This window comes from Danio rerio, chromosome 20, assembly GCF_052040795.2.
Source record: "Danio rerio strain M-AB ecotype USA chromosome 20, GRCz13ab, whole genome shotgun sequence".
NCBI classification, from domain to species: Eukaryota; Metazoa; Chordata; class Actinopteri; order Cypriniformes; family Danionidae; genus Danio; species Danio rerio.
In genome coordinates this window covers 44,777,135-44,803,385 of record NC_141040.1, presented here as the reverse complement: position 1 = coordinate 44,803,385, position 26,251 = coordinate 44,777,135, and the positions used below count along the sequence as shown (strand labels likewise).

Here is a 26,251-nt window from a genome sequence, read left to right as displayed (position 1 = left end):
GGCCATTATTTGTTATTAAAACTGATATTCTGCAAAAGAGACGGGGTAAAGTTCATTATTTTCAATGGAAATAAAAGGAGACAGTGATATTTAAGCCCTGTTTGGTCATAAATATCCAGAGTGAAGATGCTCATATAAATATGCAGCTACACGAGGCTGTTTGGTGTCTGTTAATCATAATATCAAAATGAAACAAATTTGACTTATATTATTTTTTCATTGCTTAGATAGTGAAACAGCAAGCAGGATGAGGTGAATGAGGTTAAAATGTAACACTGTTCCCTTCGAAGATTTACCGATGCATTAGCAGGCAGTTTTTGTTATGTTTATTATTAAATATAGGCTGAGAGAATAGTGTATTGAATAAGCTAAATTGGCTGTAGTGTATGAGTGTGTGTGAATGAGTGTGTATGGGTGATTTCCAATATTGGGTTGTGGCTGGAAAGGCATCTGCTGCATAAAACATGCTGGAATAGTTGGCAGTTCATTCCACTGTGGCAACCCCTGATAAATAAGGGACTTATGCAAAGAAACATAAATGAATGAATAGTGTATTTTTTAGAACTCAACAAATATCTGGACAGTATACAGAAATTAAATTGAGATTAAAGTTTGTATTTATTTATTTATTTAATATATATGGCTTGTGTGTTTTATAGAATATGAGTTGATAAAAATATTGGACGTGCATAGATAGATAGCATTTTGATTGAATTTAGTGGGCCGCTCTGGCCCAAAATGCCAGGGCCGATTTTTTGCCCCAGTCCAGCCCTGCAGTACATGACAGCCTGCTGTGACTGAACAAAACTTGAACAACTGCAGCGCAACCGAGAGTCTTAATGAGAGGATCTGGCGAAACATAAGTTTAGTTCATAACAGAAAGTCGTAATGGAATTTAAATGAGTGAATCATGCTTTAGTTGGGTTGCAAAACTTAACTGTAAGATTTTTTTCAGATCATGGTGATGCTTGAACTGACTGAAATTATGATTGCTCACTACATCATTTTGGTATGTTAAGTCCTTTCATGGGACGATTGTCACAAAATATCCGGTTCGCATTAAAGATCTGAACTTTCCATACTGTGTATCTAACCTTAGATGCAGCCTTGCACACATATTGTACTTAAGGCTGCTGTCTTGTGGGCAGTTGTATTTGAATTTGAGGGCGGGTAAATGGCAGTGGTAGATGATAGTGGTCATGTGTCCTCTGAATAAATGTTCCAAAAAATGTGTTGTTCAGTTTTTATTATACAATATTTATTCTGATGATTTTGAATCTTGCACCTAACAAATATCCTTATTTAGAAAAATAACTAAAACTAATAAAAACTAAACTAAAACGAAGCAATTTCAAAATATAGAAATTAATAAAAACTAGTAAATCTCCCTCTAAAAAACTAATTAAAACTAGCTAAATTTGAAAACAAGAAGTCAAAACAAAATTAAAACTAAAACTAATGAAAAATCCAAAACTATTATGACCTTGCTCCTTACGATCGCATGGAGGTCCTGAGGCATTCATTGAGTGGATCAGGCTCCTCTATAAGAACGTCACCAGCACAATCTAATGCATAGCCAGATTGTCACATCCTTTCCCAATCAGCGTCAGAGAACACCAAGGATCAGCCCTGTGACCACTAGTCTTCATTCTATGCATGGACATCATTACGGCTGACCTTAAGCTGCCCCACCCTTGGTCACTCCTTTTTGCCAATGACATGTTCCTCACCAGCGACGATAGGGTAGAGACCCAAACGAACACCAAGCTAGGAAAAACAAAGCTTGGCGAGTATGGTCTGAGGCTCCAAATATCTGGAAGGTAGTCCTAAAATGGATGGCATCATCACAATTGACAACGAAGAGCTGAAGAAAATGTGATCAAAGTCCTGTAAAGAGATGATACTAAGCACAGAAGACTTCTAGTGGTCTCCATAACCCTGGACCAGGCCGTATCCTGAGCAGATGCTGTGGCGAAGTGGAGGAGCGAAGTGTCTGAGACTGATTCCTGAAAGACCCAGTAACAGACTAGTCTCCGCATTGATCACGTGGGCCAGCCTGTACACCCGCCGGTGACCTACTCACCTACCTGGAGCTTCTCCACGATGGATGAAAGCGTTGTCCAGTCTCCGGTGCCTAGTTTGCAGCTCTGCACAAGAAGTTTGGCCAGAGGAGAAATGGTCATGCCCAACTAAGCCTGGTCTCTCTCTCTCTCAAAGTTTTTTCCTTCATTTTCTTCAATTGGTGAAGTTTTGTTTTCGCCACTGGCTTGCTTGTTTTGGGATTTGTGGAGCTGTACACTATTTGATTTGATTTTCAGAACAGTTTCAATTTCAATTTACTAGAACTTCTAAATTAAGCTGCTTTGACACAATATGCATTTTAAAAGCGCTTTAGAAAAAAAGATGAATTAAAAAAAGAGTGATGGGAGAAGCGATGGGAGCATCACCTCCGATGTCCGGGTAATATTAAATGCAACTTGGCTGAAATCAGTGAGGGAATCATTTACAAAACAGTCTTCCACCCAGTAGTCCTGTATGCTATGAATATTGGCCTGCATCTACCACACATGAACAAGCCCTAAACACTATGGAGATGGTACGCTGAAGCCTAGGAATAACAAGATGGGACCATATTATGAACAACGAAATACGGAAGCGACTGGGAGTAGCCCCCATCAAGGAGAAGATGCTCTAATCACACCTAAGGTGGTATGAACACATGAACCGAAGTCATGAGAACTCTGTAGCAAGAACAGCCATGAGAATCGCTCAAGACAGATTCTGGCCATATGGTTGACCGAAAAAACTGTAAGATTTGAGAAATCTCCGATACTTTTATGTAGCCACATCTGGACAATACAAACAGGGTATGTAAACACAGAGACATTTGCTTCCACACCCACACCGAGTGGGAATGTGGGTAAGCTCACTCCTCTTTTTTCCTTCATTTACATTTGAAGCCTCTCCCGCACTCCCTTCTGTTGACTCAGTCTCCTCTTCATCCAACTCACACAGAATGGTCACCTCAAAATATGAATGTTCTATATTACAGGTGTCAAACTCAGTTTCTGAAGGGCCGCAGCTCTGCACGGTTTAATTCCATTCCTACTTAAACACAGCTGATCAAACTAATGGAGTCCTTCAGGCTTGTTTAAAACCTACAGGTAAGAGTTGGAACTAAACTGGGCAGAGCTGTGGCGCTCCAGGAGTTTGACACTCCTGTTCTAAATCAATGCAAGTGATTTTTTTCCCATCATGTTTGATATTATTTGAAATGTCTCAGTGCGACTGGTACAATGGTCTCATTCTCACAAAAATATACATAATCTAAGTAAATTGATTTAATTAACGCATACACACACAGGTTTATTTTATTATGATCATTATATATAAATAAATATTTTTAAAAACAGCCAATAAAAATTGCATTTCTAGGAAATTTTGCAAGAATTATAGTTATTATAATACTTAACAATATTGACTATCACATATTTCCCTTAAAAAAAATATGTAAATGCATTAACAAAAATTTAAAAACAATAAATATTTGTAATAAAACAGTTTCTAGAACACTTCATGACTTCACAAACTTATTTATAAATATTAACAAAATGACATATGTTTTAAACTGACATTACTAGTAAACTGTGGTATATCCTTATAGTATAGTAAATATCATACAGTAAAAAGAAATTGGCAGGGTATAATAGGAGTAAAACCTCTAATAAATTCATTAACTTAAGCATGTTGACATGGTTAAATGGATCTGCTTAAGTTTAAACCAAGAATGGTCAGTTTTGGTGCCAAAGAGGCTGCTCTAAGTATTCCAGATATTTCAGAATTCTGCTGGGATTTTCACTGACATTCATTAGCTTGGTCTGGTGAATCTTGATGAAATTCACATGGTTTGGTCAGAATTTGGTATAAACAACATGAAGGCATGGAATGTTTTCACACTTAGGGCCAAAATAGAGAAACTAGTTCTAAGAAAAATCCCTTGCATAATTTGTTGGACATTTACACTTGGTCTCATATTTTATGCAATGTCATTCATCTTTAAAGCAATACTAAAGTGCCCTAATTAAAGTTATTTTTAGAGCATCAGAAGCATGCTGTAAAATCCTAAATAATTTAAGTCCCTTTAAGAAACTTTATCAGTTCATAGTTGTTATTTTTTGGATTTTAACCATGACTACACAGTTGTTGAAGGCAACATAAATGGTTTCCTGTGAAATCCTTTAGAAATATTTTTAATAATAATAAGTAAGTGCTGTTTAATAGAGAGATTTTTTTCATCATATTTGTTAAACACAATAACTAATTTCTAATAACTCATTTCTTTTGTCTTTGTCATGATGACTGTACATAATATTTTACTAGTTATTTTGCAATATGTTATTATTCAGCTTAAAGTTCAATTTAAAGGCTTAATAAAGTTAACCAAGCAGTTAGGTTAATCAGTTAGGTTAGTCCCTCAAGGATTTAGCATTTAGCATTTTACAAGGTATGCCTGTTTTCATTCATTCATTCATTTTCTTTTCGGCTTAGTCCCTTTATTAATCTGGGGTCGAAACAACAAAATGCTTAACCAAAATGCTTAACAACAAACAACTTAACCAGCATATGTTTTACACAGCGGATGCCCCTCCAACTGCAACCCATCACTGGGAAACATCCATACACACTCTTACACTACAAAAAGTTTTTGTTTACCCAATTCACCTATATCACGTCTTTGGACTTTGGACCAGGGCACTCAGAGGAAACCTACGCGAACATGAGGAGAACATGTAAACTCCACACAAAAATGCCAACTGGCCAAACCGAGGCTCGAACCAAACCATTGCTGCGAGGCGATGGTGCTATCCACTGTCCCACCGTGATGCCCTATTTGCCTGTATTTTTAAAGCAAAATAACTCAAGCAAACAATTTCAAACTGAAGCAAACAAAAGATAAGCCATCACTAAATGTAAGGCTATAATTATTTAGAAAAATGTCCGCGCAAAATCCTGAAAGAAATGGTTAATTAAGTCATAGGACAACATTGTGTTCTGTTGACAATGACAATATATATTATTTAAGGGGGCTAATAATATTGACCAGTAAAAATGACTTTTTTTTATGAAAAATTTGATTTAGTTAGTAGAGAAATATTACTTTTTTCCATAAAAATAATATTATTATATTATATATATTATTAAATTGTTATTATAGGGAATTCTGTGAAATGCTGTGAAAATGGCCTTGCTCTGCTAAACATCACTTAAAAAATAATTGTAAAATAATATAACACTTTTAAGGCTAATAATTTTGGGGCAGCATGGTGACAGCAAAAAGGTTGCTGGTTCATAAAAAAAATACAAACCAGAAACCAGAAAAAAAAAAAAAAAAGATAGATTTTTAATAATAATGCGTTTTTCGTGTGCATTATTCTATAAAGCCAGCTGTGAATCTCCAGCATGTGTGTTCAACTGGTACATGGATTACTACACCGAGCCATTCATTAATTCATTCATTTTCTTGTCGGCTTATTCCTTTTATTAATCTGGGATCGCCACAGCGGAATGAACTGCCAACTTATGCAGCACGTTTTTAGGCAGCGGATGCCCTTCCAGCCTGTACTGCACGTCTTTGAACTGTGGGGGAAACCGGAGCACCCGGAGGAAACCCTCGCGAACGCAGGGAGAACAAGCAAACTCCACACAGAAACAGCAACTGAGCTGAGGCTCAAACCAGCGACCTTCTTGCTGTGAGGCGACAGCACTACCTACTGTACCACTGTCACCACCACACCAAGCCAAACTGTGCATAATATCTCATGCAAAATGATATCAAATAGTCATTCTGCGATGCTGACAGCTGTTCGCATAGCTTCTCTGTGAACTACGGCCTTTTTGTAGTAAATGTTTCTAATGTCAAACCTGAAAGCATGTGCAAATAGCACATTCAATGATGTTTTAACTCAAAACTAACCTCATAGTTTCAGTCGAGTGTTTAAAATTAGTCCTTCTATAAAATGATGGGGCTTCTTACATGAAATAAAACACGCAACATAAATATAATAGCCTTCTATGCATTGACAAAGGCGTTGCATACTTTATTAGCAGGAAAATGATAATAAGAACTCGGATAAATTATATGTTGACATGGTCATGTGTTTATTAATACCAGTGAATTAATAATAGTTCCCTGCCAAACTACGCAAAATATCAATATCATATGCAATGTCATCATGCGATAGTCAAACAGCAAATAAACATTCTGTGATATTGACAGCTGTTTGCGAAGCTTCTCTGTAAACTACGGCCTTTTGTAGTAAAGGTTGCTAATGTCAACCCTGACATGTAATGACATTTTTATACTCAAAACTTACTTCATAGCTTCAGTCAAGTGATTAAAAATAGTCCTTTGGTAAAATTATGCGGCTTCTTAGATGGAATAAAACACACAACATATTAATATAATAGCATTTTAACCAGTGACAAAGGCGTTGCATCATTACATACTATCTTATCAGAAAAATAACAAGAAGAACTCAGATAAACCATATGTTGTCATTGTCATGTTTTATTAATGCCGTTAAATCAAATGAAAGCAGTTATATCTTGTGTTTATACTTATAAGGATTTCCCATAGACTGGTTTTACCTGGGTTTCTTTGGGGCATATTTGGTTGTTCTTGTTCATATTTGGTTGTTTGGGGCATATTTGGTTGTTCTGTGTTTGGTTGTTTAGTCCTTTGGACTAAATTTACTACTGATCACATCACTGTATTTTCCTCATATAATATGCAAGACAATAGTAGCTTTCGTTAAATCATAAATGCGATTTTATTTCGATATATCGTTCAGGTACATGCGGTATAGGTGAATTGTATAAACGAAATCGGTTGTAGTGTACGAGTGTGTGTGGGTGTTTCCCAGCACTAGGGGTCCACAAGTTAGTAAACTCTCAGTGCTGGGTTGCAACCAGAAGAGCATCCGTCACATAAAAGACATATGCCAGATCGACTGGTGGTTTATTTCACTCTGGCGACTCCTGATAAATCAAGCACAAGGAAGGGAGTAAGTGAATAAGTGAGTGAGCAATTTTGCCATCAACTGTACATAAAACCAAGAGAAAGAGAAAAAAAATTGGTGTAAATCAAGCATTATTGTAAAATATATATATATATATATAAAATATATATATATATATTAGGGATGTGCGGAGCAGCCGGTATTTGTATTTGTATTTGTATTTGTTGAGGGGGGGAAAGTATTTGTATTTGTATTTGTATTTGTATTCGAGTAAAATTCAAAATGGCGCAAAAATATATATTTTTTCTATAACACTTCTAATTTACATTATAGTGAAAGTATTGTTTAATTATACCCATTATATAAATTATAGACATGCAATATTGGCTGTTGTTTTTAAACATGTGACAAGAAATGTCATTGAAAAGAAAATAATATAGAAGCCATTATCTCATCCATGGTTAAACCAACAACTAATAAAATACCATTGTGAATATTATGAACCCCCACCACCACCGTTCTTGTTGAAGGAAACTGAATAGACAGAATAAAAACAAATAATACTTCAAAAAACTGTTCTTCTTCTGAAAGAACTTCTTTCCAATGCACAGAATTCCAAAAACTAATATTAACTAAATAAATCTAAATAAAACCCTGCCTGGGGGATCTGGCAGAACAAAAGTATTCTATATAATACTAAAAGATACAGCCCTGCTATTATCATCTGCCAACCACAAAACAGACACAAAGTATGTTTGTTTTTTATGTTTGAAACTGACTTGCTGGGGCAGAATGTGGCTGTGTTGATGGTTTGGTGCTTGTGGAGGATTTAGCAGAACATAGCTGTGCTGATTGAGGGGATTGATGCTTGTGGGGGGTTCACAGACAAGATCAGGAGAGGATGCTTTTAGTGCATGTGATAATACATTACATAGAAGGTTGCGCAGTGGCACAGTGAGTACCACTGTCACCTCACAGCAAGAAGGTTGCTGGTTCGAGCCATGACTGGGTTCTCCCCATGTTGGCGTGGGTTTCCTCCGGGTGCTCCGGTTTCCCCCACAGTCCAAACACATGCAATACAGGTGAATTGGGTAAGCTAAATTGTCCCTATTGTGTGTGAAAGAGAGTGTATGGATGTTTCCCAGTGCTGGGTAGCAGCTGGAAGGGCAGCCACTGCGTAAAACATATGCTGGATAAATTGGTGGTTCATTCCACTGTGGCAACCCCAGATTGATAAAGGGACTTAGCCGAAAAGAAATGAATGATTAAGCATAGGAGATGTTGACAGATGTTTAATATCTCTGCCGATTTCACTTTTGCACACATTATAACGTTACAGTATCAGTTTGTTTTATCTGCAGCACCACTGACTGTACAATTCTTCCACAAAGAACATGTTTTTTTTGACTGGTGGAGGACCAAGAAATGGCTCAGAAGCAGTCTCACTCTTTTTCTATTCGGGTGCCCAAATGTATTTGAGGAGTTTCAAGTTAATAAAAAGTGACGGGAAGCTATGCTAAGGTTAACTAGCCTATAGCATATATCTCGCTGTCTGCAAAAGACAGTAATGTAGACGTACCGTATAACTCCCATAAGTGCATACTATTCGACACAACAGCACAAGCATCATTTTAACCTTTATAAACGAACGTTAATGTTACTCTGTCAACAGTCTATTGTCTAAATTACCACGCTAACAGAGCTAACGTTGCGTAAACAGAGCACCCGGTTGCAAACTTCCCGATCCCGATCAAACTCCGCTACAAGTTTATAAACTGCATCTGGAACCCAATTAAGGTACAAAAATCTATTTAACAAAAATAGTGATGCAGATAAGAATTTTTTTCGCTCAGCCGAGCCTTCTCTGTCTGTATCTGTGGAGAAGATTGTGCCAGACACCTCCGCCCCGCCCTCCGACTGAGCGTCTCACTCGCTCTCTCGCTCTCGCTCTCGCGCTCTCGCGCTCTCTCTCTCTCTCTCTCTCTCTCTCTCTCTCTCTCTCTCTTTCTCTCTCTCTCTCTCTCTCTCACTCACTCACGCGGGCATGCACTGTGGTCTCATGAGGAAACGCTGCTTTTTGATATAGTGTTTTTCTTGCTCCCGAATACAAATAATTTTTCAAGTATTTGTTCGAAATAAGTATTCGTAAAAACACGCTATTCGTGCCTTTCCGAATACCGTATTCGGGTTCGGCTCCACCCTTAATATATATATATATATATATATATATATATATATATATATATATATATATATATATATATATATATATATATACCTGACAAAAGTCTGGTCGTCAATTGCATTCCATCTGTTGAACTGCATCTCAATTATCACAAATACTGCAGAAGGCCTATTGGAGTCCACATAGACCCAAGATGAAGTTTGGTTAAGGAAAAATCATGGTTTGGGGGTTACATTCAGTATGGGGCGTGCAAGAGATCTGCAAAGTGAATGGCAACATCAACAGACTGAGGTTTCAAGACATTTGTGCTGCCCATTACATTACAAACCACAGGAGAGGGCAAATAATTCAGCAGGATAGCGCTCCTTCTCATACTTCAGCAACTATATCAAAGTTTCTGAAACCAAAGACGGTCAAGATGCTCCAAGATTGGCCAGCCTAGTCACCAGAAATGAACATTGTTGAGCATGTCTGGGGTAAGATGGAGGAGGCATCCAAGATGAATCCAAATTATCTTGATGAACTCTGGGAGTCCTGCAAGAACGCTTTCTTTGCCATTCCAGATGACTTTATTAATAAGGTTTTTGAGTCATTGCAGAGACATATGGATGCAGTCCTCCAAGCTCATGGGAGTCAAACACAATATTAATTCTTTTTGCACTGCACCATGACTTTATATTCTTTACTGTACATTATTTCTGTTAAGTGACAAGACTTTTGTCAAAGCAAAGTCAGACCTTACTGTCTTAATTAAATCATTAAATATCAAAGTATGATCATATTTTATTTTGGTAAAATAAGCATAATTTAGAGGCCTTTGCCTTTGATACCAAATGATCAACTAGAAGTCAAGTTATTATTTGTTGCTTTTAAAACTTGGATAGGCGACAAGACTTTTGTCAGGTAGTGTACATTAAAGTGACACAGAGGTTACACGCTTATTCTACATGTTATTAATCTGTCATATTAAACCCCCCAGAAATAGCAGTCACGGTTGACTTAGCGCAGACAAATCTGTTCATCATCATCGTGATAATAAACACAGTGTTTTTATGAGAATCGATTTGGTTCACGTCTAACTCAGCCTGGATGCATTTCCAGTCAAGTCGAATTGCATGACAGTTCTCCGCCACATTAGTCTCCTAATGAGTTCCGTTTTATGTTGGGGAACACAACGTGATGTAAATCAAACAAATAGCGCATTCCTGACCCCCAATAACCAGACTGGGACGTCAGAGAGGCAAAGCGTGCTGAGCAGCCAGACAAACCTCCTCAACCCAGATACAGCAGGCAAAAACATGAGAGTTATGTTTGTTTTCACTCAACATGAGAGAAAGAGAGAGAGAGAGAGAGTTCAGTGCCACGCCATAAGCCAGCTGCCCAGATGTTAACACTTCCTCTTCCACACTCCATGACTTTGTTGGGACACACCACTAATAGACCTCTATTAGGCAAATTGTTTGGGGGAAACTTGCTGCCCACAAAACTAGTTGGGTTTGCATGCGATACCAGTGCAGCATGTTTGAACTTGATAACGTTGAGGGGGTGCTAGCCAATACATTAAAAATAATTGATGATGAAACAAAACTCCAACATTTATTTCAAGAGTTCACACTTAGCTGATGATTGATAGAAAAGAGTGTTTGGCGCGCTGTCCCAGGAGAGAGCCATGAGCTCTGAAGATCCTCAAGCCCGGGGCTTCCTCCTGTTGCATTGGGAGAGAGGGTAGTCTAAGCTCAGGTAGGTCTTGAGAGTTCCCTCGAATTCGGATTCATTTGGTCTATTTCTTGTTTATTAGGGGTTGCCACGGCGAATGAACTGCCAACTACACCAGCATATGTGTATGCGATATATGCCCACTATATACTAAAATACTCATATACTGTACCAATTTGGTTTATTCAATTGAATTATACTGCATGTCTCTGGACTGTGGGTTGAAACGGCAATACCTGGGGGAAACCCATTTGAGCACAGCGAGAACATTTAAACTACACACAGAAACACACCAGCCATCAAACCAGTGACCTTCTTGCTATGAGGCAACAGTGCTAACCACTAAGCCGCCGTCCTGCCCTGTCTTGGATTAATCTAGGAAAAAGGGGGAGGAGTAGGGATGGATGGGGGATTCTTCAAAACAAAGATGACTAAGGTAAGGAAATCTGGTTATTTATGTACATTTGGATTCATCTGATTGGTAAATCGTATGACAGCTAACGTGGGATCAGCCATGGTCAATCATAGGCATGTGATCCTCTCGAAATTAGTTTATAAATAAACTTCGCTTAGAGAAAGTGTTCTGACTCAAAGTGCTGTTTTTAGAATATTTAACATAAACGTGAACATTTTTCACACACATCGCCTACGTTGCGCAGCATAAAGCAAAATATAATGCTGAAAACTTAGCAGATCTACAAACATGTATTTGTTAAACAGTGCATAGTGTGACTCTTGATTGTGCCAGCCAAATATCACATTTATCTGAGCGGAATCTAATTTACATTGTGGATTAACCTTTTTTACATAGATTTTCAGTTGGTCTTACTACACAATATAACTACGTAAGTGTCAAGCTTTTAATTTTAAAATGATCAAAACTCTTTAGTTATTTTTGAGCTAGATGCTAATGTTCTAATCCGATTCAATGATCTATGCCAGGGGCGTCAAACATTCAGTTTAATTCCAATCCCTGCTTTAATATACTTACCTTGAGGTTTAAAACAAGCCTGCAGTGTTGGGCAATCTACTTGAAAAATGTAGTGAGCTAAGCTATTAGCTACTCAAAATGTATTTTAACTACAGTAAAAGATAAAAGATATAGTAAGCTAAGCTACAGGTTACATAGCAAAAGCAGCTTAGCTGAGTTTTCATTTTTAAATCGAAGCAACTTAAATCCAAGTCAATCATATCTTATTGATCAATAAAACTGTCAGTGAAACATATGAGGGATAATTGTTCAGTGTTTTACCAAACAGAAACAAATTATAGTATATAACAGCAAAAACAACAAAAAAATCTAATAAAACCAGGTTAAACATTTAAAATACTATAGAAATTAATAGTAAAGGGAAATATTTAGGAATAAGCCTTTTATTGTATATATATTTACAGCTCTTCAACAATGCGTTGCACTACTATAAGAATATAGTATACAGTATAATAATCTAGTATCATTAGTAACTCATTCATTCATTTTCTTGTCGGCTTAGTCCCTTTATTAATCCGGGGTCGCCACAGCGGAATGAACCGCCAACTTATCCAGCAAGTTTTTACGCAGCGGATGGCCTTCCAGCCACAACCCATCTCTGGGAAACATCCACACACACATTCACATACACACTCATACATTACGGACAATTTAGCCAACTCAATTCACCTTACCGCATGTCTTTGGACTGTGGGGGAAACCGGAGCACTTGGAGGAAACCCACGCAAAGGCAGGGAGAACATGCAAACTCTACACAGAAACGCCAACTGAGCCGAGGTTCGAACCAGCGACCTTCTTGCTGTGAGGCGACAGCACTACCTACTGCGCCACTGCCTCACCCTCATTTAGTAACTATAATAAACTAATAGTCATAACTATAGTATAATTTAGCCTTTACTACAGTAAACTATAATGTACAACAAATTAATTTGAGTACTTCACTATATTGTGTAGATCAATATAGTACTTACAATAAATTACTGCATAATTTTTTGAGCACAGCATCAGAATTAACGTTACTACATCTTAACATGTACTTCTCGAGGTATGGTAACGAGGAATCCTGCTTCAGAAATAACTCCATCAGTCATTTTTCCATCACGCAAATTTCTCGTGTTAGCGTAATTTGTTGGTGATGTCACCAACCAGAACGAGAGGTGGCAGTAAAAACAGCGTAAAATCGTAAAACAGAAAGAGATATTCTCGCCCATGCATGTTCTCGCCATCAGTTGATTTTACTTTCATCTGCTAGACACCCGCCTCACAGCTCCGTGAATGTTGGTGTTATAACTTATTGATCTGCGATCGGTAAATGTTGCTTGTGTTGATGCTACTGTGCTACTTGCAACTATATCAAAGTTTCTGAAACCAAAGAAGATCAAGATGCTCCAAGATTGGCCAGCCTAGTCACCAGAAATGAACATTGTTGAGCATGTCTGGGGTAAGATGGAGGAGGCATTAAAGATGAATACAAATTATCTTGATGAACTCTGGGAGTCCTGCAAGAACGCTTTCTTTGTCATTCCAGATGACTTTATTAATAAGTTATTTGAGTCATTGCAAAGATGTATGGATGCAGTCGTCCAAGCTCATGGGAGTCATACACAATATTAATTCTTTTTGCACTGCACCATGACTTTATATTCTTTACTGTACATTATTTCTGTTAAGTTGTTAATGTAACATGGAGACTGACACGGAGGGATCCATTTTGCAGTATTTATTAAACAAAGTTCAAACACAAACATCCAACACGCACTAAAGTGTGAACTCACATCAACAGTATTCAATAAAGATCGTGGGGCTGGCGGCTGACAGACACAGAGTGGTTTACCAGGCATAGATCAGTGGCAGGCGGCGTGGTTCAGAGTCCGTATAACAAGCGTGGGTCGTAGGAAGGCAGAGTGGTTCAGAGTCCGTATAACAAGCGTGGGTCAAGGGCAGGCAGAAGGCAACTCAGAGTCAGAAACAGTCCGGGGTAATGCACAGAAGATCAGGCAGGGAATAACGCTCAGAAATGTTGGCCGTGGCTGAACAAGACTTCGCAATGAACTAGTGTTAGAGTGTGGCTTATATAGGGAGCGTGGGTCGTTAACGGGATTCAGTTCAGGTGTGTGCACAATCAGTCTAGGTGGATGATGTAATGCTTAGAAGTCCGGGGATGGCGGCCTCTGCTGGCCAGCAAGGGGAATGACTGGGACAGAGTCGGTGACAGTTAAGTTGCTACTTGCTTATATAATAGCTTCGCTACTGAAAAGCTAATCGATTTAGAAAGTAGCGACGCTTCCGCTACACTACTAAGAAATGTAGTTAAGCTAGTAGTGTCACTACTTGTCTTGATTTGAGTTTGACCAGTGAACTTTGCTAAGCTAAGCTAAAAGTGCTGAATTTCGGCTAAGTGGATTAAAAAGATGGTAAAACTCAACTATTTAACTATTTTCCAAAAAGTGGAGTATTTCTTTAAAGCAATCTGACCAAATCCATTTACAAACTCGAACATTTCAGACCTTGCTGTCATCTACTTGTGATCAGATTAACAAAAGCACAAATTGTAAACAGCGCCTGTACTGCAAGTGTTACTAACAAAGCAGAGCTGAATTTACACAAAAAAACCCAGCATACTTCACATACAGTATGCCAGAAGTGTCTAAATGCAGAGCATCTGTAGAGTACCAGATGAACAGCATCTATCAAGTTTCCCTCTCCGTGTCTGTTTGGATGTAACCGATTCCCCTCACACATGATCTGAATCGCGCTGCCGTGCGATGCGAACCCTGACCACCCCAAAAGCAGTTAGTCATCTGGAGAATGCAGAGATTAAAAAACACATGTTGCGAACAGGACAGCCGCACGCTCCAAAAATCTGTCATTTCCACTCCAACTCACGTCACGCAGTTCCGACCTGTGCTCTTAAACAACACATCATTCGATCAATCTATCAGTGGAATAATTATCGCCTGAGAAGGAACGGCCGGGCATTTGAGCTGAGTGTTTACATCCAGCCATGCTAGATTCCGCTCCCCTCCTTCCCCGACCTCCAGTATCGAATAATTCGTCTCGCAGATGAACGTTTCAAGGGGACAGATGTATAATCATACACACACAAGCACGAGGCCAGAAGCAGAGGTTTTCATTGAATAATAAGCCTGTAGCCCGGGAGGAAAACATCAACGAGCAATGCGTAAACATTAACGCTGGGAGCGCAGAGTTGTTTGAAAAAGACTGATGCACGACATCGCTATTCAAATAGCCTTCTCATTATTTGCCCAATCGGTAATCCAATGAGCGTTCAAGTATGCCAAATATGCAAGTTTGGAGCTCCATATAAAAAAAAGAGAACACGTCTTGCTTGTCATCTCATTCAGGATTGTGTATTTGTGTGTATTCCATGGTGATGCTTCCTCAGGGATGACGTATGGGTGTAACATAATAATTAAGAAAATGACAAATGGACCTGATCTATTGCTCTCAGGCGATGTCTAAGGAAACCTCATATTCAGAACTGTACCATCCAATTGGGAGGTGACCCACTGAGGGTCAGAGTTCGGCTCACTCAACTCCCCCACCCATACACGTGTAAACATTTACATATCTGTCTGTGCAAAACACGCTTGGAAATAAACAAGATTTTTTTTAACAGAAGACTGCACCTCAGCTCTGGTGTCGATTTGTCCCCGTTGGCTTTGTGGTGAACTGCATCTTGTACTGGCTGCGCCCAGTCGACCATGGCGAAGCGCTCTATTTTCAGCACTCTCTGCGTAAGTCCAGGCCTCCCGAAAAGCTTCTTGTCCCTTTTTTTTTTGTGTTGTTGCTTTGAACCATTTGGAGTTTTATGGCTCGGAACATGTGCACGTCATTGGAAACACAGAGAAACGAAACGGAACAAAGCGAAGGTGCGTGTGAGAAATTGTAAACGGTGCTAATGCAAACTAATTCGGCCCATATCATCAATAAAAGCCAATAATACGTTGTCGAAAGTGATCACAGATGGACGTCAAGTCCGACCGAAAACTCCCTGGGTTATTATTTGAGCGCTTGTCTCGACGAGGGGAAAAAAAGGTAGATGGGATAAATACATGTCAGCTTCAATTTTTGCGCTAGGCATGTGAGCTCTGTCTGCTTTACCCAACATCTGTACAGCACATGACAATGCGAGGTATTTCAACACCTCCAAGACCACTTCTTTTTAAAGGCGAGAGAGAAAACACTCGTTCTAAAAGGAAAAATGTCTGAGAGCTGCGTTTTGACCCACGTCTTGGTATATTTAGCAGGCTAGAGGGGTTGCAAAGTGCATTCCCTCCCCTTCTCTTTAACATTTACCAGGACTTTCCTCTTACCAAACGCCAAACTTTGTAGGTGAGATCACAAAAAAGGGGGGATTTTCATTGAGGCTTGATTTACAAAGACAGGGTCTAAACTTAGCCCTGCTATGCTTAGCACCAGGGTGAGAGATGCTTGGCTGTTGGTGTGATGTCCAGTTATGTGCCATGGAGAAGTGAGCAGTGGAAGAATGCTCTGCACTCTATTGCATCCGTGCATCGGGGCTGAGGGGTGCCTTGAACCAAAAACAATACAAACATATGCACTATTTACTCTCCTGTGTCATTCGAGCTTGTATTGCTTTTATTCTTTCATGCAGCACTAAGATATTTTTAAATATATGTGTTGTCCATGTTGTTACACCAAATGGGGACTGTGAGTTTTAAGGTTCTAAAGGGACAATCACTTTGTTTTCCAAGAACATTTGAGAGCTTTGTGATAGAAAGCAATCAAAAAGTCGGTATGCAGTGTTAATTTGCCTCTAGTGACTCTCGGCTTAAGCATCCTTTTTGAAGGTTAACCCTTGTTTGCCAATTTTACATGTGCCTACAGTATCCACATTTTAGGAACAAAAAAAATAATAACTTGATCTCTAGTTGATCATTTGATATTAGAAGTGGCTGATATAGGTAAAGGCCTTTAGATTATGTTTATTTTGCCAAATAAAATATGATCATGCCTTGATTTTTAATTATTTCATTAGGACAGTAAGGCCTGCCTTTGCTTTGACAAAAGTCTTGACACTTAATAGAAATAATGTACAGAATAGAATATAAAGTCATGGTGCAGGGGAAAAGGAATTAATAGTGTGTATGACTCCCATGAGCTTGGAGGACTGCATCCATACATCTCTGCAATGAAAATATATTATTAAGTCATCTGGAATGGCAAAGAAAGCGTTCTTGCAGGACTCCCAGAGTTCATCAAGATTCTTTGGATTCAACTTCAATGCCTCCTCCTTTATCTTAGCCCCAACATGCTCAACAATGTTCGTAGGTGGTGACTGGGCTGGCCAACTCTGGTGCAACTTGATCTTCTTTGTGGTTTGTAATGTAATGGGCAGCACAAATGTCTTGATACCTCAGGCTGTTGATGTTGCCATCCACTCTGCAGATCTCTCGCACGCCCCCATACTGAATGTAACCCCAAACCATGATTTTTCCTTTACCAAATTTGACTAATTTTTATGAGTATCCATGCGGGTTCCAATCGGACTTCTGCAGTATTGTGATGATTGGGATGCAGTTCAACAGACGATTCAATATAAAAATCTATCTTCTGCCTCTTTTCCAAATGATTAACTAGAAGTCAAGTTATTATTTGGTGCTCTAACCACTGGGATTGATGATCTCACGACTTTTGTCAGGTAGTGTACTCTATATAGGTCTTGAAATGTCATAAAAGTATTATATGTTAATATTTTTCCTGCTTTCCTGCAGTTTTTTAGATGCATTTAGATTAGTCCTGATAATTACTACCAAAAATGTGTTTACTTTTATGAATTTTAACCTTTTAAATTACTGTTTGTTTACATAATTCCACTCTTTTTGTTATTTGTTGTTTGAAAAATCATTTATTTTATATTAATTTCTTTGATTATTACAACCTTGCAAATATCAGTGATTACAAATTCTACTGACCCTTATTCTTCATGTATGAGCAGGCGCAGATATTTGAATCATTTTGGCCCGAGACTTCTAGTCTCATTCACTTACATTAACTTTTATACATTAAAAAACTGCTTATTATGCTACTTGATGTTGCAAACTTATATTTTCCTATTATATTATTCTACTTGGTCTGTATAGTCATACAAACACTTGTTTGTAAAGCAAGTAGTTTGAATCGGAAGTTCTAAAACAATCACAAGAACAAGTGCACTTCTACACAAGTTGCAACTACCACTCACAAACATACAGAATTATTTTAGCACCCACTTCAAATGTTATCACTCAATTGAATGGGCGTTATCAGTAGTTTTCAGCTGAAAGATATGGGCCAGTAGGGGCCTTCTGCGCCCACTGGTAGGCTCAGAAGGCTGTTACCATCCATCCACATAGTAAATCAGCTATACTAATAAAGAAAACTCCAGATCCACATTAACATTACAGTGAGGGTTGAGTTTAGTGTTGGGTTAGTGGTAAAAATGAATTGAATGAGAAATTTAATAAATACACTGTAAAACACAAGTCAACTTTATCAAATGAAATGAGCGTAGTTAACTCAAAATTGACTGAAAGTTAACTCTACTCATTTGAAGAGTTTTGAATTCGATGTTAAGTGAGTCAATAAATACCTCATTACTTCAACTTAAATGGAGTAAGTTCACAGTACTTGTATAGATTCGCTTTTTTACTCATAGTTTGTTGCATAGTTGTTTCCTCAAATTTAAGTTTCCTTAACTTAGTGGGTTTTACAGTACTCAGTTGGTTTGAGTTTTCTTCATTTAATGGGTTTTACTGTGCACAAAGAGCTTCCTTTACTCAAATGGATTAACTTCACAGTACTTATTAGGATTAGTTTTTTTTTTTACTTAAATGGTTTGTTACAATCAGTTTCCTCAAATGGTTTGAGTTACCTAAACTTATTGGGTTTTACAGAATATAAATAATTCTTGTTAACTCTAGGCCGCAACAAAATGTGATCTATAGCTGATTAACCATGTGAATAGACTATTATAGCCTTCTGAGCCTACCAGTACATGCAGAAGGCCCCTACTGGCCCATATCTATCAGATAACAACCACTGATAATGCCCTTTTAATCAAGTGATAACATTCGAATCAGGTGATTCCAGTATGTACATACAAAACTAACTCAAGCCTGCAGTTCTCATCAGCAAAAAAGAAAGAAAAAGGAAGAGTATTTGTTCCATTTGATCTGAAACCTGAGAAAAATGTATGTGTTTGTTTGCGAATTAAATAGCACTGGGATTTAGCTTTTTAGTAGGTTTCAGTTTATGTCTTTAAGGTCCAAATTGGAAGTATTTTTCATATCTAGTGTAATGGAAGGAAATGGTTCACTTTAAAAATTCTATTGAAAAAAACACACACTTCTTGTAAAAAGATATACTATTTGCATTTAAAAAGGCTAAAATGAAAGACAAAATTGTCTATGAGAAGTTTTAAAAGCCTTAAAAAAATGTATCTTCACTGCAATTTCCTGAAAAAGATACCATTCCTTGGAATTATGCTTATTACGTTACACGGAAATAGAAAGTAATGCAAGTTTGGAAAGACATGAAGGTTGGTAAATAAAGTTTTCGGGTGAATGATTCTTTGAACTAAATAATAAATGGTTAAAATGGATAAATGGCTTAAACAAAACATAAAACAAACTTCTTATACTCAATTTATATCAAGTGTAAAATGAGATCTTGCAATGCACTACAGAAAATATATACAAGGAGAAAACGTGTAACATTTTTTACAAGCTGATCATGACATTTTTCCTCTGAATACTGGTTTACAAAAACAAATTAAATTAACAACAAAGAAAATATAGCACATTTTTTCCTATATACATCACTAAAATCATTACCAAAACCCTCAGTGGGATTTGGCAAAGTGTGCAGACAGCAAAATCCTAATTAGAGTTCATATAATCAAATGCAACCACTAAAAATCCCAAAATACATTTTGTTTTTGTTAAAAAAATGCTGAAAGCTTGACACATCCACATCTGCAGACGTCTTAAGGAAAGGCATTAAATCCCACTTCATTATCTACTTATCCACTTACCAAACCTCATGTAATGGGTAAAGGGATGTGCTCTAAAATTAATGAAAGGCGTTTTGGGTTGCATCCCTCTACTAAGAATAAACCCATCGTGCAAGGCGGTGTGGGTGAGCGAAAACTAAGATGCGGGACACAGCGAGGCCTGTGTTTGTGCACACAGGCTGCATATTAAAAAAGAAAGACACGCCACACAGGCCAAATTATCTGATTAAAGAAGAGGTGGAACAAGGACAGATGGTCCACAGGCTCGGCTGTCTGGGAGGAATTAGCATCCAGAACTGAGGAGAACTTTCAAAAACAAGGGGACAAAATATTAGCCTTGATGTCAGAACACTGAGGAATTCACAAACTGTCCCTGAACTCGTCCGGAAAAACAGCAGCATGGTCATTTGTATGCATGGAGCCTACGTCTACAGCCAGAGCTCCTGCTGTTGCTAAGGTTCTTTTGGGCTGGACGGGACAGGGACAGTTATTGGAATGGATGTGAGAAGGAAACAAAACATGCCCAGACTGACAATAATGACTTTCTACTCTCTTTTCTGTGGTGCTGCTGAAATGCCAGCAAACTCCCAGCGCACAAGCTCTCTCTCTCCCTCAATCTCGCTCAAGTTAAACCAACCCTGCCTGTCTGAAACTTGTCTATGAGCTGCCACGTACAATCTGATGTGAATCGCATTGAGACATTTAAAACCCGCAGCAGTGATGTTTAGGAACAGGTTCGTGACTTCTGAAGGTCTGTCAGCATAGATGCAGTGCTTAAGGTTGAAGTGTGTATTTTTCAGTGTTTAAGTAATTGTCTCATTGAGAGTTGATATAGAGAGACAACTATGAGTAAGCTATTCAAAGGATGACTGCTTATAAAGTGTAAACACATCCAACATTTCTGTGTTTGTTTGAGAATGCAACATCGAGCAATTCAGGAATCCAACCAATAGCGTGAGTTTGGTTCAGGGCTACCTGTTTGGCGTATTGATGAAAGACATGGCATGAAAAGGGCAGTATGAATGTTTGGTAAGCATGTCTGTTACACTCTCAGAAACAAATAAAATCAGTCACAGGTCCTTAAAGGTATGTTAAAACATAAAAATTACAAATGTGTACCTCAAACGAATAAATAAACAATAATAAAAGTTATATCCTAATACACATGCTGTGCCCCATATGGTCTAAAACCTGACAGGTGGGCAAATCTAAGCTTGTTTTTAATAAAACAAATATAAATATGGATATAATAAATAATACTGCTAATAATAATAACTTTATACAAAAGCAAATAGTTATGAATAAACTGAAAAAGCCTCCCGAGATGAAGAAGACATAAAAGCAGTGGTTTTTCATATTTATGTAGGCTAGAAAATAATATGTTTTGTAATATTTTAATCCTTTATATTTATATTCTATATATATATATATATATATATATATATATATATATATATATATATATATATATATCCTTAATATTTAAATTTTTTCATATGTAAAGATATTTGCCTTTTGCTCTCTTGTGCGTATTAAGCAGTGTGTAAGCGAGGCGCAACTCTGCACTGGAGTTTAGACCGGGTTTGTTTTGGTCTAATGAAAAATCTATTTTAGTTTCTCAAAATAGCAATGCGTCAGCAATGCGCCTCAGAACGCCTTCTTTTTTAGACCACAACGCCTATGGGCGCACATATGTGCACCAATGCATTTGCTATTTAAACAGCGTAGCGCAACGCCTCAAAACGAATCTTGCGCCAAGCTGAAACTAGCGAAAGACTATTGCGCCACGCCTTGCGTCATATTGCGCCGGGTGTATGATAGGGCCCTTAATCTTCATATTCAGTTCAATGATCAAATACAATAGTAGACGGTATGCACCTTCCATAAAAATTGCCACCTCAACATGGTCAAAACCGCTGTTTTAACACTGATTTTAAATACTGACTACTAGAGCTGGGCGATAAAATCGGTATTGATATTTATTAACTGAACACCATTGTCGAAAAGATATAGATTTTTATAGTTTCAGTATGATGGATATAGTTTTATTAAAATGTGGCTCCTGAGCGTGCGCCTTGGAAGCAGTGCTAATAAGCTTAAGGTTTGTCATTTCCAATGGAGACGGGCGACTTGCACAATACGCACATGGTGTACAAGCGGTGCACACGTGACGTGCGCACATTTTCTAGGTACATCTAGTTATAAAAACATCTGAACTTTTACGAATGCCGCAAGCCCACCACAATTCATGTAAGTAGAATTAACCAATCTCCTTCACACTTTGTATCTAATATACACGTTTCAGTAATAACGGCAAACTAATTACCTCAGACAAACGCATTTACAGTACCATACAGACTATACATTTACTTTATTTTAGATCAAATAAATGCAGGTCTGGTGAGCATAGAACACTTTTTTCCCCAACTCCTATTATTTGTACAATTTCTGTTCATTTATTCACAACAAAATAAAACTACACCCGCTTTAAGCTCCAGAAGGTCTAGACGAAAAGAAACTGAGTAAGAGTGCTGCCCATGCCACCTAACTGGCAGTTAAGACCCAATACTAATTTATCCCAGTTCACACTTTCCAGAGACCTTCATGCCCCTCATTTATCTTCTGAACCATGTGAAACTGCTTAACATTTTTCAACCCGCAGACACATACCTCTGGAAATCCACCATGTGATTAGTCACAAGAGGTAATGCGTGTTTTATTTAACACTACGATGATTTGCTTATCTTCATTTTATGTAGGGGGCCGTAAAGTGCATTGGATATATCCTTTTTCTAAAAATAGCAATCGTGTTCCTAATTAACCAAACAAGCTGTATTTAAATCTTGTAACTACAAACTTGTAGCAGGAATTCATGCCTAGATCAGTCAGTCCTATTACACTCCAAATGACTGTACACAGAGGCCTATCATGGTCCTCAACAAAAGCTAAAAATATCTACAAATGTAGCTTTTTCTTTTTAAAATTAGCATAACTGTGTGCATGTGTGGCAAAAAATGTCATGGAAAAAGTTGAGGGCTTTATTGTTTCTGTGTGTTTCAGGTTTTTGTTATTTGAATGAATTTCATATGGCTAAAATTGAGCAATTTTATATTTGCATGTTTCATAGCTATTTCTAGTACGGGGTCAGGTTCACAAGTGGCACGCAGCAACCCCTCCGGGTCCTTATAAAAAGAAAAGTGTCACCAACACAGGTTTTAGGAGTACCATTTAGGACTTTTCTGGTTTATCCAAAGCATATAAACACACTGCCAAGACTTGTAAACCATGGTACTTGTTCTCAGGGCAAGAATTCAACTGAACTCTTTATCCTTGAGATCATTTCTTGAAATGTAAACATTGTAAAAGAAAATAAATTTGTTTCAGAAGCAAAATTAGGATATTAACACTTGCTTTATATACATAAAAAAGCTATTTGTATAAGCCAAAAATACATTGTAAGGGTCAAAATGATCTATTTTTCTTTTATGCCAAAATACTTAGAGTATTAAGCAAAGGTTGTGTGTGGTCCATGAAGATATTTTGTAAAATTTACCACAAATATATCAAAACTATATCAAAAAAGAACCAAATCTTCTACAACAGCTATGCTCATGACACTCAGATCTACTTTGCCTTACTGCCTAATGACTTCAGCCACATTGACAGCCTCTGCCAGTGCATTGATGAAATTAACAGTTGGATGTGCCAAAACTTTCTTCAGTTAAACAAAGAGAAGACTGAAGTCATTGCATTTGGGAACAAAGATGAGGTTCTCAAGGTTAATGTGTACATGCATCAAACAACACAAAATAAAGTCAGGAATCTTTGTGTTATTCTAGAGTCAGATGTAGGTTTCAATAGTCATGTCAAAGCAGTAAGTAAATCAGCATACTATCATCTCAAAACATTGCACAAATTAGATGCTTTGTTCCCAGTGAGGACTTAGAGAAACTTGTTCATGCTTTTATCAGCAGCAGGATGGATTACTCTAATTACTCCACAGCTGCCTTCCCAAAACGACAGTCAGACAGTTGCAGCTTATCTAGAATGCTGCTGCCAGGATTCTGACCAGAACCAGAAAATCAGAAGACATCACATAAGTTACATTAAAAATAGATTTTTAAGTATTATCACTTGTCTATAAATCACTAAATGGCCTAGGACCTCAATACATCACTTATGCTGACTGAATACAAACCTAAGAGATTACTCAGATCTTTAGGCACATATAAACTAGAAATTCCAAGAGTTCAGTCAAAGTAGGGTGAATCCAGCTTCAGCTACTGTGCCCCCTGCTGCTGCAATAAGCTTTCAGAAATGATCAGATGTGCTCCAACATTAGGCACATTCAAATCAAACCTGAAAACACATCTGTTTAGCTGTGCCATTGCTGAATGAGCACTGTGCTACGTCTGACAGATCACACTATTATGTTTTTATTTTCTTTTTCATTCTTTTAAAACCTGTTTTAAGACATTATTATCTGTTTTTATCAGTTTTTAATCATTTTTATGATTTGTTTTTAATTACTTATACTCTTCTCCTTTATTTATCTCCTGTTCATGTTAAGTACTTTGAATTACTATTGTGTATGAAATGTGCCTATAAATAAACTTGCCTTGCCATAATGTATAAAATCTCAAAAAAAGACCGGTCTGTCTGTCTGTCTGTCTATCTATCTATCTATCTATACGTACGCACACGAGCATGCACGCATACACACACACACACCTTTTTTAGCTAAAAAATAATGACTATAATATAAACTTTGATTTAAAAAAAGACACACATTTATATGCTGTTTATGCTGAAATATAAATATTTCCGATTTGGCACACAAAACCTATTACATATTTAATGATTATATATAAAATGTATTATTAATAAGCTACAGGTCAGAATGAACATTTTTTTCATTTTTAAATAAAAATTAAACATCTGTTATGTTGAAAAACGACATTTCACTAAAATAAACTACAAATATGAATATTAAACAAATATCAAACTATAAATATTAAATCATTAAATATTTTAAATATATATTTGAGAATTGTTTTTTTTTACTTTGAAAGCTACAGCATTGCAAACATAAATAAATAAACAAATAAATTAATAAATGTGGATGGATTAATACAAAAAAAATTTACTTTTTGTCTGAAAGTAACTACTAACTCTAAGGTGGAATATTTTTGATAGAAAGAAAGTACATATACATACTGTAGGACATCATATGATCAAACACACTCTTTGATATATGAGATTCTCTCTCTATGAATAGGTCAAAAGTGAAAGACCACCCGCTAAACAGCCCCCGGAGACAGCATTTTTCTCACAGTGTATTGAGGTCGAATGCAAGTGGCAAAGAGAGTAAAGTTTTAAAGAGGTCACTGGGTTGACACACAGCTTTTACACAGTAAACTAGCCACACTGATTCTAGTAGTGTTTTTTTCTGCCTGCTTCTTTCCAAAGAGCCAAACCCCTTAGCTCTCTGCCACACAGCTTCACCGGTGACCACATTGATTTTATAGTATTCCTTGGCTGACTTCAGAACAGCAGTCATTTGGTGGACGCAGCGCAGTAAAGCTTCTCTCAAGCTTTATCGCCGTATCTCCACTACACTGCACAAACAGCAGCGGGCGGCCAAACCACAGAGGGCCTCTCAAATTAAACGCTTATTCAAATCAAAAAGAAAAGTAAGTGCCAAGCTTTTGTTGTACTAAAACTGAAAAAAAGAGGAACATTTCAGAAAGAGGTGATGCTGCAGGAAATGAAATGCTGCAATTGTAATGAGCTAAATGCACAGCTAATGTTTTACAGCCAACAATAAACTTGAAAGGTTAATGTGACTATGTTCAATATTATAGGGTTCCTTTTACAGCATCAAGCTTGTAATGTAATTAAAATGCAATCAGTGAAATAGACTTAAGCATTCATTTAGTTGTTCAACCGTAAAATGAGATGAAAGACCGTTTAAAAGCTAGTGCCGTCAGTAGCAGCAGGCTAGCACAGAAACTCTATTGAAAATACTGTGGTAGTTTAATGCAGTGCTTCTTTTCCGGTCAGAGATCAGCTTTCCATTATACATCTACACTACCTGACCAAAGTCTTTGCCCCTATCCAGGTATCTACCCAGATATCCAGAAACAACAAATAATAACTTGACTTCTAGTTGATTATTTGGCAATTGGAGATGTTGGTAATGCAATTTATAAATATTTAACCTCTTTAATGTTATTAAAAGTACATGTTGAATGGCATGCTAATTGTTTTATTTTATTGCTGGGACTTTTCTGGCTATAAAT

General features: G+C 37.5%; 1 protein-coding gene and 1 long non-coding RNA gene across 22 annotated transcripts in view; both read right to left on the bottom strand.

Moving 5' to 3' along the window:
- The window catches only part of LOC147839429 (uncharacterized), a 382,751-nt gene that overhangs the window by 169,257 nt on the left and 187,243 nt on the right, over positions 1 to 26,251 (bottom strand). The gene's annotated exons all lie outside the window — the stretch shown is intronic.
- LOC147832305 (uncharacterized) overlaps positions 1 to 26,251 on the bottom strand; it is a 214,569-nt gene that overhangs the window by 136,456 nt on the left and 51,862 nt on the right. The window lies entirely within an intron of this gene.